The following is a 13,105-nucleotide window of genomic DNA, read 5'->3' on the forward strand; positions in this document are numbered from 1 at the left end:
TTTCTAGTCTTTGCCATCATAAAAAATAACTGCTACAAATATTTTTTGTGCATCAAGGAATTTTTCTTTAGATTTCTTTGCAATACAGTCCTAGAGGCAAATCTTTAATATTTTTGAAGTGCTCCGAGTTCGTTCTTCCTGGGCAAATTTATGGATGCATAGAATTTAAGCTGGATAAAACCTGAGAGTTCGTATAGTCCCAACCCCCCATTTTACATCCACTTGCCCGATGTCATACCCCTCCCTTCCTCATGTGAATTTGTGTTTTCACAGGGGCCTTGTCTAGAATGCATTAACACAAAGGAGAAACTCTAATGGTAGGAATTTTCAGTTACTATTGAAGGCAGTAGGAGATATTTTTGTATTGGGTGAGGGAAGTATCTTTCATTCGTTCTGGGATTATAGCCTATTTACAAATGTCCTGATTTGTGGGGGATGTAGATTTCTATTTCTATGCCCTAGGCACTCTGAGTTGATCTTCATTCCTTTATCATTCTAAGAAAAATGTGGATGAAGAAATAAATAAAGAGCACATTTGAGCCTGAGGATAAGGACTTAATTAAATAGACTCAGCAAAAAAGGAGGTAAGTAGTGGGAAAAAAATTACAAAAACCCAGTTGATTGACTAGTTATTAGAAACAAGCTGAATTCTTGACCTGGTTCTGCTGCTATCTTACTATAAGTCATTAGTTTAGATATTTTATCTTTTAGGCTTCAGGTTCTTCATCCATAAAATGAGGGGGTTTGGACTATTCTATGATTCCACTCTCAATGATAGAAGAAAGATCAACTGTATAGCTTTAATATATCCACCATTGGAACATCATTACTGAGGGGTCTGCCATGTTCATCAAGACCTCATTTTGTGAAGAAGAAAAAACAGGCACCTTCCCATTCTACACTACTGTTGATTGCCATTATCTGATTGAAAATAATGCTATTTGCAGGAATCTAGTGATGACTTTAGATTAAATTTCAACTACCAGCTATCTTATAGGCATAATTATAATAACAACATTAACAATAACAATACTTTCATGTTTCCAAAGCACTTTACAAATATATCATTTTGTCCTCAAAACAACCTTGGAAGATAAATACTATTTTTAGCTTTATTTTATGGACAAGGCAATTGAAACAGACAGTGGTTAAGTTACTTGCCAAGAATCATAGATCGATGCTGGATTTGAATTCAGATCTTCCTGCTTCTAGGCCCAGTGATTAAAACTATATTTAACCAAACATCTCCTTTTATGCCTTTGTTAACCTGATCCTGTGTTACTGCACAAGGCACGTTGTGCTGAGCTGTTATGATGTCCTCCATTGGTTCTTTCATGATGTCTCTTGATTTTCCTTCCCAGGAGCATCAATTTGGTACATGGGTATAGGAAATGGGAGACCAGGAGAGTCAGGAAGAGGTCTGAGCTCAAGAAAGGCTACTTAAGAGATAAGAAATAGGAAAGAAGTACCCCAAGTCAGATTCTAGATGGTTAGGCCAAAGGCTTTCAAAACATGTGTATCTACTTTTGGTAAGAAATAGTAGAAGAGTTAGAAATCTCCATCATCTTAATGGTTGACACACAATCTCTTTATCTACACACGCCATTTTTGCCTCATAGCACTTCTGGTTCCAAGTAAGTCCAGCAGGTATTATTTCTCCCTATTTTGCAATTACAGAAGTAATAGGTTCAAGAAAGTAGAACCATATCAGTTTAGTGCTGGAAGTACTACAATTTAGAAATAATTTATTCCAATCCTTTCCCCTTTGGATATGAGAAAACAGAATCCCAAGAAGCAAAGACACTCATTCATGGTCATGTTGCTAATGACCAGAAGAAAAAGACTAGACATTGCATCTCCTGGCTCTTGTTTTCTGAGACTTAGTTTATTTTCCAAAGGCCTGCAAGTCAATCATGATACGAACAATTGGGGGTGAGGGTTTTTTCCACTGGGTATTTTATGTAAAGGAATAATAATAATAGGGGTGCCCCACAGCTACTTTTTTAGTGAAAAGAGTTGGCTTGACTTCCTCTGAATCCAGATTTCATTAGTTAAAACATCCCTTTGTATGAACTTCCCAGGGACCCACTGTCCCACAGATGGAAATAAATTAATGGCTCTTCTGAGGGATCTCCATCTCCCAAGAACACAAGGACATCTATTGGTCAACACAAAATTTAGTACATACCTCCCATGAGCTAGGTCCTGTGCTAGGTGATACATTTTTATATCTTTATTATCTTTATATTATATCATTACATCATATTATTATGTTATGTTATATTCTATTATTTATATCTGTATTCCCAATCTAGCATTCTGCCTACTATGCCTGCCCTTCTGCCAACTTTTCTCTGACCTTGTCAGTCCCTTCTTTCCCCCCATATTACAGGTATGTGCAGGCTCTCATCTGGTTAACCACAGACCCATCTGCCTCAGAAGTTAAACAGTTTAGGTTGGGACGCTGCTGCCCTCACAAGAAACAGCCCTTTATTGCTCAAAAGGACCTAATTCTAATAAGGGAAGTGATATAATCTTATGTAAGTGGATGCAAGGGCTGTGGTAGGTGGGGCAGTGGACAGAGTGCAGGTACAGATCCAGCCACAGACACTCATTTGCTGGGTGATCCTGGCCAAGTCACTTACCCCTGTTTACCTTAGTTCCCTCACCTATAAAATGAACTGGAGAAGGAAATGGCAAACCGCTCCAGCATAAGCCCCAGCACAGGTCATGTAGAGCTGCAGACATGACTGAAAAATGACTAAATAACAAAGTAGATTCAAAATATATGCAAACAAAATGTGTGTGTGTGGGGGTGAGGATCAGGAAATGGATCATGTAGGAGGTGGCATTTGAGCTTTGAAAGAGCCAAGGGATTTTTAAAAAAGTGTGAGATGGGTGTGTATTCTGGGTACGGGGGACAGACGGTGCAAAGGCACGGACATGGTGGGGTTTCTTCCTGACCCAGATTCAAATGGCAAGGTTTAAGACAGAAGTGACACAAAGGAACTGTGGGGGTGGCGACTGAATCTGAGAGGGGAACAGCAGGAGGGTCTCTGACCTTGGGCACCAGATGGCAATCCAAATCTGTCTGTGAGATCATGAGCCGGTCACTTAACAGATCTTGTCTGTAAAACAAGGAGGTTCAGCCGGACAGCTCCATAGCTGTGCTGCTGGGTCAACTTCATCCGGAGGCTGACTCATGAATGCTTTTTAATTGTTTGAAAATATTTCCACTGCGGAGCACAGCCCCATTTTAATAAATAATAGCTGCCCTGACAGAGCAGATTTAAATGTCCAGAGCAGACCACCAGCTCCAGAGCAAATTTTCATTTATAATAGAAGTCATCCAGGGATAGTGACTGGCTCCAGCCGGACGTTACTGCCTGTTCCACTCTTCTGTCCTGCTGACCCGGGGAATAATAATGACTAGCCTTCATACAGCTCTTTAAGACTTGCAAAACACTTTTGATCTCCACAACAAGCCTGTAAGTTGGATGATATTATTACTCCCCTTTCACAGAAGAAGCAGACTGAGAGAGTAGTCTTGTCCAGGGTCACACAACCAATATGAGTTTGAGGCAAGATTTGAACTTGAGTCTTTGACATTCCAAATCTAGCATTCCACCCAGCTGTCTCCCTTCTGCTGACCTTTCTCTGACTTTGGCAGCCCCCTCCTCAACCTTTATACCTGTGGATATTTTGCACTAGGAGTGGCTTTCACCTTTGTCAACCACACATCCTTCTGCCTCAGAGGTGAAGAAATTAAGGGTGGGACATTGCTGACCTCACAAATGTAAATCTATGATAGAAGGTGAAAAAATATTCTTTTGGTCTGATAACTTCCTTTTCATTTCCTGCCTGGGTGGGAACTATTGTTAGAGAACAGGCAGTTTTGGTTCTACAGGTGTAGGTAAAGGGGAGAAGTGGCAGCAGGTGGCTGAAAGGTAAGAATTACTGTAGAAAACTCTTTAGGGTGATAGTCTTGGATTTCTGGAGCTGTTGGCAAACTGTATCTGGGGGGCATTCACTGGGGGCAGAGAGAGAGGCGGGGAGAGGGGAGGGAGGAGACACAGAGAGAGAGGGAAGGAAGGAGGAAGAGGGAGGGAGAGACAGACAGAGAGACAAAGACAGACAGAGAAGAATGAAGAGGGAGGGAGAAAGAGACAGACTGAAGCAGAAACAGGAAGAGGAATAGGGAGACAGGGAAGAATGGGGAGAGAGAGAGAGGAGGGGGAGAAAAAGAGAGAGAGGAGAGAAGGGGAGGAGAGAGGGAGGGGAGGTGAAGGGAAGTTGGAAGGGAGAGGGGAGGGGAAAGAGGGGAAAGATTACTCACAAAAGTTCTGTTGGAAACCAACAGAAAATCCAGAGATATTCATCATTACATGACATCATTTACTGTGCTCCCATTCAGCATGTGCTGCTTAACATTGGTGTTGCAGTAGCAGAGACTTGCTTAGCAAGTAGGACCAAATGTGTTCAGGGTAAGCAGCAGAAAGGATACCCCAAGTTGAGGAGGTAGTTGTTGTCAGAGGATGCTGACCAAGAGTTCCCATGTGGGGGCAGGCAGGGGTAGCTTCCTATTTTAACTCACCATTCTTGCTAATTAGGTACCAAGTTCTGTTTTTATGGTCTTGAAAGACTACAAATACTAAACCTGACCTCCTGGGGCAAAAATCATGAATAGTCTACTCTTGTTAGAGGTGGCTAGGTAGTATAATGGGTAGAATAATGGGTAGAATACTGGAACTAGAATCAGAAAAACTCATTTTCTTCAGTTCAAATCTAGCCTAGGTGTGTGACCCTGGACAAGTCTCTTAATCCTGTTTGCCTCAGTTTCATCACCTGTAAAATGAGCTGGAGAAGAAAATGGCAAACCAGTCCACTGTCTTTCCAAGAAAAGTCCAGATGGGATTATGAAGTCAGACTCTGATCTAATCTTTCTCTCACTTGCTGACAGTTTTCCATAGTCAATGCTTCCATTTATTCACTGTCCACACACTTACCAGTTCCTCTCAGACTTCTGTCCTTACTACTCCCCAAACCTTCCCTCTATGACCTAAGAGAACCCTCATCTCTTCACAGCTTTTGATGCTTTTCATCATCTCCCCCTATCCTTCTCCTCTTATTTGGCTGCTTCCTGAACCTCTCTCATAAGAACGCTGTGGGGCAAGGATCATGTTTACCTTCTTGTGTGTGTTTATTCTCAACACTTAACACAATGCCTGGAACATAGCAGATACTCAATAAAGGCTTATTGACTAATTTCTGACCCCTTCACATGAGTGCTGCCCCTTGGCTTTTTTCTTTATTCTCTCCTCTATTTGTCTTTTGAAATTTTGAAATAATATCTGTGTAGATGACTCCTATGTGTGTGTGTTTCTCTCTCGCTCTTTCCTTTTCTCCCTCTATTACTTACAAGACACTTCCAGCTGGACACTCTACCAGCATCTCAAATTCAACATATCCAGAACTAAGCTTTTCATCTTTTCCCCAAATATGTTCCTCTTCAGGCCAGTTAATTAATTCTGTTTTGGCATTTCCATTCAGCTGATCTCCCATGTTTGTAATCTTGGATTTCTCTTTTGATTTTCCTTCTTTTCCTTTTAATATCTGATTGTTACCAGATACTGTTGATTTTAACTATGCAAAATCTCATGCATCATTCCTCTCATTTTTATTCCCCACAGCTGCTTCCCTAGATTGTCTTTGTTGCTATCTAACTTGTCTCTTTACAGTTTCCCAATGCCATTCTCCTGCTTGCTTCTAATCTATCCTCCATATTTTTGCCAGAATGATCATCCTTCTCTATAGACTAGATTATAATCTTCCATTAAAAAATCAGTTGGTTCTATATTGCTAATATTCCCCCCTTTGCTTAAGACCTTCCACAGCTTGCAGTTTGTAGCCTCTCCAGTCTTACCACCATTACCATCATCCCATTTCTTATCCCACCATATACTCTAGTCCAACTGGACAGCTCTTTACTCCTAACATGAACTGCAATCTCTTACCTCTGTGCTTTTTTCAGTCTATACCTTATGCCCCAAATCTCCTCCTTCTCCATCTGTCCTATTGAAATACCAGCCATCTCTTAAAGCATAAATTATCTGCTTCCTCTGTGAAGATTTCCCTGATCTTTCTGGCTGGTAAAAACTTTTCACCTTATATGTTGTATAGTAATTTGCTTTGTATACTTTTAATGCATTTATCACATAATATTTGTGTCATAGCTATCTATGCTTATCACATCCCCTATTCAAATGCAGGTTCCTTGAAAGAAGGAACCATGTCTTAGAGTAGACCATATCTTAATCTAATTTTTGCTTTCTCTCCCACCTCTAACCACTAACATTATTGTTGTTGCTATTGTTGTTCAGTCCTTTCCAATTCTTGTAGACCCTATTTGGAATTTTCTTGACAAAGATACTGGAGTGATTTGCCATTTCCTTTTTCAGCTCATTTTACAGAGGAGGAAACTGAGGCAGGCAGGGTGAAATCACTTGCTTAGAGTGACATAGCTCCTAAGTGTCTGCGGCTAAATTTGATCTCAAGAAGATGAGTTTTCTGATTCTAAATCCAGCACTCTATCACTGGGCCAGTAGCTGCCCCATAACATAAAGCTTTTCACAAAATAGGTTCTTAATAAATATTTTAATTTACCTTAAGATTTTTTACTACTCCTATTATGTTTTTTCTTCTTTATAGAAACTCTATTCCTAATTAAGTCTAAGGTATTGATTTACTCAAATCTGTCTATTAGGATTCTACTGTTATCCTCCTCTCCTGTGTTCTAGCTCTGGCCCATAGCTATGTCCTCTGTCCCTGATCCCTAGGCTCCAGTTAGACTAACCCCTACCGTGCATTGTGCCTTTTCCCACCTATGCTCCAAAGCTAGCTCTTCTTCCTAGCTATTCACACAAATGTCCTTTCTATGTCCTGTCCTCTCAGATGCCATGACCCTGTCCTGGAAGGTAACTGAAGCTATTCTGATCAATCCACAAAAATAAGAGGTGATAATGGCAAAAATGGACTCCTCCCAGAGTGTTAGAGTGAGAGTTAGGAGGGGCATCATCTACTCCATCCTCCATGTTTTACAAGTGAGAAAACAAAGTCTAGAAACACTAAAGGATTTGCTCAATGTCACTCAGATAATGGCCAGAGAAGTCCCCAGACTCCAAATGCAGCAAGCTTCTCTTCTATCTTTTAAAATTGTTTTATTTTGTTTTAATTTCAGATGCACATTCTCTTCCTTCTTCCCTCCTCTCCCTTCTCCCATTGAGAAAGCAATAAAACAGAGTCCTTTCATGTGGGTGTCGCCCAAGTTAAAGTTCTTGGACTTGTACAACATGTAGAGTCAAGCAAAACAAACTCTTGCTTTGACCATGTCAAAAACAGAACAAACAAAACAAAACATATGACTCAGTCAATATTCTGAATCCATCCACATTTCATCATCAGTCCTGTGGAATTGTGGGTTGTTACATTGATGAGAGTTTCTATCTCTTTCACAACAGATTCTGCTATTGTATTATATTACTGCCATTGTATGAATTGCTCTGGTTCTACTCACTTCACTCTGCATCAATTTAAACAAGTTTTCTCAGGTTTCTTTGAAACTATCCCCTTGGTATTTTTATAGCTCAATAGTATTCCATTAGATATATAAATACCACAACTTGGTCAGCCATTCCCAGTTGATGGGCAATCCCTTGATTTCTAGTTCTTTGCTGCTACATGCACACAGACAAAAAAAAAAAAAACCTACTGTAAATATTTTAAGGGTTGTACATTATGATTTATTTTTAAATTTAATTTTAAATTTTTTTAAAAAAGAAAATTTTTTATATAGAAGTCATTTTCCCTGATCCCTTTGACCTAAAGTAGCCATGGTGGATGGCTTAGGCTATCAGATATGGGGATGAAACAGGGAGAGGGACACTAAAAAGGTGAGGATGGGCAAGAAAAAGGAATAAAGACAGAGCAGTGAGGGCAAACTTCACCTTGAAGTTTAATAGCTTTTTGGATCTAGTTTCTAATTGCTTGTGCTAAGCGTTAGAGATACATAAAAAGGCATTCTTTCCAGAATGGACAGATCTCTGACTCTCTTTCCCTTGCATCATTCTGCCTCCTAGAAAATAGCATCTTTAAAAAAATAATATACTATGTGCCAAACACCAGGCTAAAGACTTTATTATTATTATCTCCTTTGATCCTCTCAACATGTCTGGGAAGTGCTATTTTACAGGTAGGGAAGTAGAGACAAACAGAGTTTAAGTTATTTGTTCAGAATCACACAGATAGTGTAAGAGTTTGAGGTTATATCTGAACTCGGGTCTTCCTGAGTTAACCTGAACATTTTATATCTTAAACCAAAGGCATGACTAATGGCAGGTAGATCAGAAAAGTTGGAAGAAGGAGGCAAATGTGAACATATGGGGCAGAATAGCATGTTTATACATTTTAACTTAGATTACACAGGTCAGCTTCTAGTCTGTCTTTGGAACCACTAGGTAGTTATAATAACATTTCCCAGAAGACTCAACCTTGCCCATTACTTACCTAATAACATAACCAGCATTTATTAAGCTCCTACTGTATGCCATGCATTTTGCTAAGTACCAAAATACATAAAGGGAAAAAGACAATCCCTTGCCTATTTATAAGAAAAAGATTAGGTGGAAGGAATGAAGGCTTTGGAAGAATGGAGGTAAGTCCAAGTATATAGAGGTATTTAAAGGGTAAAGATAGGAACATTACTTGTGATTTCATTGTGAAAGTGAAAGGATAATGAGTCAAAGCCTTCTTCCAATGTTAGGTTGTATCTTCTCTGCATTTACAATCTTAGAGAGTTACCTAGAGGATCGTATGCCTTGCCCACAATTATACAGCCAGCATGTAATCAGATAACTGCACTTGAACCCAGATTTTCCTGGCTCTCTAGTGACCACACCATGCTGCCTGCCTCTCATGCATTATTCATTAAACACTAAGTAGACAGACGTCTATTTTCTGTAGGTATTTTGTGTTAATGGATCTCAGACCTATATAAATGTAAATAAACTGGAGAAAGGGAAATTTCCATCTAGGATGTTGGGGGTCTCCTCATAGGGCAATTCCCTCAAATGTTGTACTGGGGTTAAACACCAGAGAGGCCATGGTGGATGACTTGGGCTATCAGATATGGGGATGAAACAGGGAGAGAAAAGATGAGAATGGGCAAGAAAAAGGAATAAAGACGGAGCACTGGGGGCAAACTTCACCTTGATAATTTTGCTAAGGGCTGGTCCTGGGCCCAAGTCCCCTCTACAGCTTCAGATCAAAAGCAAGGATCTGTTGCTTATAGCCCCCCTCCAGCCCTGCATCAATCCCTTCTCTTGGCTCCCCCCCTTTTTTTAAACCCCAGAGAAAGGAGAGGAGAGACCGCTGTTCTCCATCTGAGAGCATAACTTACAGGGAAACTTGTGAAAGGACATTGATTTATGATCAAAAAGGTGAAGGGAGGAGGGAAAGAATCAGGAAGAAGGGGGCCAAATAGAATAAAAGGAATACTTAAGCCTTAAAAACAGAGGCTTGTCTCATATTCCCACCTAGTTGTAGCTTTAGAACCTTTCATGTAAAACTGAAATGGAATCAGGAATGAGGCTAGATCACACTGGGGCTTGGGTGTGCCTCCTAGGCCTGGATTAAAATTAATAAGGGTATTGATCCAGACAATTTATTAATGGCCCCAGTGCTCTGAGAAAAAGAGCTGCCCTGGTAAGCAGCATGAGCCCCTAACTCCATTTGGCTCTGGCCTTCTCGGCTTCCCTCAATTCTTCTCGACTCTGAGCCCAGCAGTTTTATAATTGGTCTAACATGTTATGATTCAAACAGAGAAGATCCAATTAGCAGGCGTCTCCCCTGACCTTTGTTTTGGGGAGGTGGAAATGAAAATGAAGGACTTGAAATGGGAAGGGGGTGTTAAATTTTTTAAGTTTGGAAGGAAGGGAGGGAGAAAGGAAGATGGGAAGAAAGGAAAGAAGGAAGAGAGGGAAGAAGGAAGGGAGGAAAGAAAAGAGAGACATGGAGACAGAGAGGCAGACTGATAAAAAGAAACAGAGAGACATATGGACAGAGAGATGGACACAGATAGAGATACAGACAGAGACACTGACAGAGAGGCATATAGATAGACAGAAAGATATGAACAAACAGGCAGATAGACAGATGAACAGAGAAGCACAGACACAGAGAGACAGACAGAAACAGAGACACAGAGACAGACAGAAACAGAGATACAGAGACAGAAAGACAGAGACAGACAGAGAAAGAGAACACTTAAAGAAGAGACCTAAATCTTTTTGGCTCTCTGATTAATAACCTTGTCATGCCGATCACAGACTCTAAACAGTAATGCTGGTTGCAGCTGAATTTTTTATACTTTCTATTAATCTTTAATGATAGCTTGGTCACCTAGTCTCTTTTATCTTGTCAGATAAATGTATGGTTAACAGGATAATGAGATTTCTAAAGCTCCCTTCTAGCTTACAGCTATCTGGCACTGGCGGTGACCCTTGACCCCTGCGAGACAGCAACACCGGGGCGCTGGTAATTGGTAGGTGTGCTGGGAATGTATTGGAAGCTGACGGATGGTTTAAACTTTGATTTGAGGTCGGCTGGGTCACTCAGCTCTGGAAGGCAAACTCGGTTTTATTATCCGCTGCCTCTGATGGGGCTATAATTAGATTTAGCTATTGCTTTATTAATAAGTAATTGTTCCCCCCATTGCCGTAGGTTAGCAAATGTGTTCTGTGGATAATTTTAGGACACCACTCTGGCTTTATTAATAAATATACATCATCCACATTAGGCCGGGGGTGGGCGCCCGTCTGAGTTCCTGAATGTCCTGGGGATGGACTTGGCTTTTTTAGGAGTTCGGTTATTATATTGTTAGATAACACGGTGACCATGAAGCTCTACAATGGCTCTGGTGCCTTGTGATGACAACCAGCTCGGCTGTATAATATAACAACTTCTTATTTTTACTGATGGGTCAATGTCCTGAGGGAGTAAAGGGGAAAAGAAAGTATTTCTTAATTTTTCAACTTAATGAAAGACTATGAGATAGTCTTTCTATCAAATAGATAGATTTATTGGATAGAAAATTGGAGATATGAAGAACTTGGTCCTAGTCCCCTCTGACACACACTGGCTTTGTGACCCTGGGGAGCTCATTTAAACTTTTCAGTGATCTGGGCCAGTGATATCAGACTCAAACAGAATTGGGAGCCATCTAACTGTACATGGGGATCCCCACAGGCCACGTTTTGACTTGAAAAAAAACCACATATTAGTATGATCTATGCTCTATTGCATTTTTATTTATTTATATCCATCCATATTACTTCTGCTATTATGTTATTTGTTTATAGATAAATTGTATTTATTTGTATTATAAAAATGTTTTTGAAATATTTCCCAATTACATTTTAACTGGGTTTGGGCCATACTCTAGTGTTATGGGCCTCGTGTGGCCAGTAGACATTGTTTTTGACACGTTTAGACAACTCTTTGAGACTATAAGCCTCAGAGCAGCTCCCAGCTTGCAGTGGCAGAAGGAGTTTGCTTCTCTGGGAGTTCTCTATGTTGATGGAATCATAAGTGTGGTCACTATCTTTACTGATATAATCAGTGTTTTTTGGATACCTACTAAATGTGCTATGTGCTCTGGGAATATAAATTAAAAGTTCCATTAAGTTCAATTTCTATAATTACTGAAGGAGTATTTTCTAAACTTTATACCCATCCCTCATGTACCTGAAGGGCAACCAAACTGTACATACCCTTTGATCCATCATTACTAAGTCTTTATCCTAAAGAGATATTAAAAAGGGGGAAAGGATCCATAAGTACAAAAATCTCTTTGTAGTGTCAAAGAATTGGAAATTGAGGGGGTGCTCATCAATTGGGAATGGTTGAATAAGTTCTGATATATGAATGTAATGAAGTACTATTGTTCTATAAGGAAGGAGGAGAAGGTGGATTTCAGAAAAATCTGAAAAGATTTATATGAACTGATGATGAGTGAAGTGAGCAGAACCAGGAAAACACTGTACATAGTAACAGTTAATAGCAACATTTGTAGTGCTCAATTATGACTGATTTAACTCTTCTAAGAAATACAATGATTCAAGATAACTCCAACAGACTCATGATGGAAAATGCTGACCATATGCAGAAAAAGAATTATATAGTCTGAATGCAGATAAAATATACTAGTTTCAATTAAGATTTTTCCCTTTTGTTTTTATTCTTATTTTACAACATGAGTAATAGTTCTATAGTCATATGTTTAATTTGATTGTATATATATATATATATATATATATATATATATATATATATATATATATATATATATAAAACCTGAATCAGATTGCTTGCTGTTTTGGGGAGGAGGAGAAAAAGAGAAAAATATATGGAACTCAAAATCTTATAAAAGTGAATGTTGAAAACTATCTTTACATGTAATTTTTAAAAATAACATGCAATTAAGTGGAAAAAATAAATTTTGTATCCTTTTGTATTTAGAATTTGTAGTTTGTAGGTAAATGTATACTTGCTCTGCCTTTGTTTAGCTCCAAGAAAGGCATTAGTTTTCCAAATAAGCCCTATAATATTGACAAATGTACTGATCTTACTGTTCAGAATAATTTTCTTCTGCATGTGATATAGGCATGGTATTTATCATGGCACCTTTTCAAAGCAACCTAATTAATTCTGAATATACTTACCTCATCTACTGGTCATGTCCTCCTTCTTTTGTCTCTCTTTTAGTATCTGATATTTCATACCAGGGACAACTATGTGGTGTAATAGATAAAGCACTGGGCTTGAAATAAGGAAGATGAGTCTTCCTGGGTCCAAATCCAGCCTCAGATACTTACTAGCTATATGACTTTATGCAAGTCACTCAACTTTCTTTGTCTCAATTACTCAACTATAAAAAGAGCTGGAGAAGGAAATGGCAAACCTCTTCACTATCTTTGCCAAGAAAACCCCAAATGAAATCATGAAGAGTAAGACATGAGTGGAAATGACTGAACAAAATTGCAAACAGTGG

At 39.3% G+C, this 13,105-nt stretch overlaps 1 long non-coding RNA gene across 1 annotated transcript in view; it reads left to right on the forward strand.

The window, feature by feature from the left end:
* Positions 1-3,898: 3,898 nt before the first annotated feature.
* Positions 3,899-13,105, forward strand: part of LOC141558051 (uncharacterized) — an 89,868-nt gene continuing 80,661 nt past the window's right edge. The window contains exon 1 of the long non-coding RNA XR_012486940.1: positions 3,899-3,947. This is a non-coding gene — a long non-coding RNA (uncharacterized LOC141558051). The remainder of the gene's footprint in view (positions 3,948-13,105) is intronic.

This window comes from Sminthopsis crassicaudata, chromosome 2, assembly GCF_048593235.1.
Source record: "Sminthopsis crassicaudata isolate SCR6 chromosome 2, ASM4859323v1, whole genome shotgun sequence".
NCBI classification, from domain to species: Eukaryota; Metazoa; Chordata; class Mammalia; order Dasyuromorphia; family Dasyuridae; genus Sminthopsis; species Sminthopsis crassicaudata.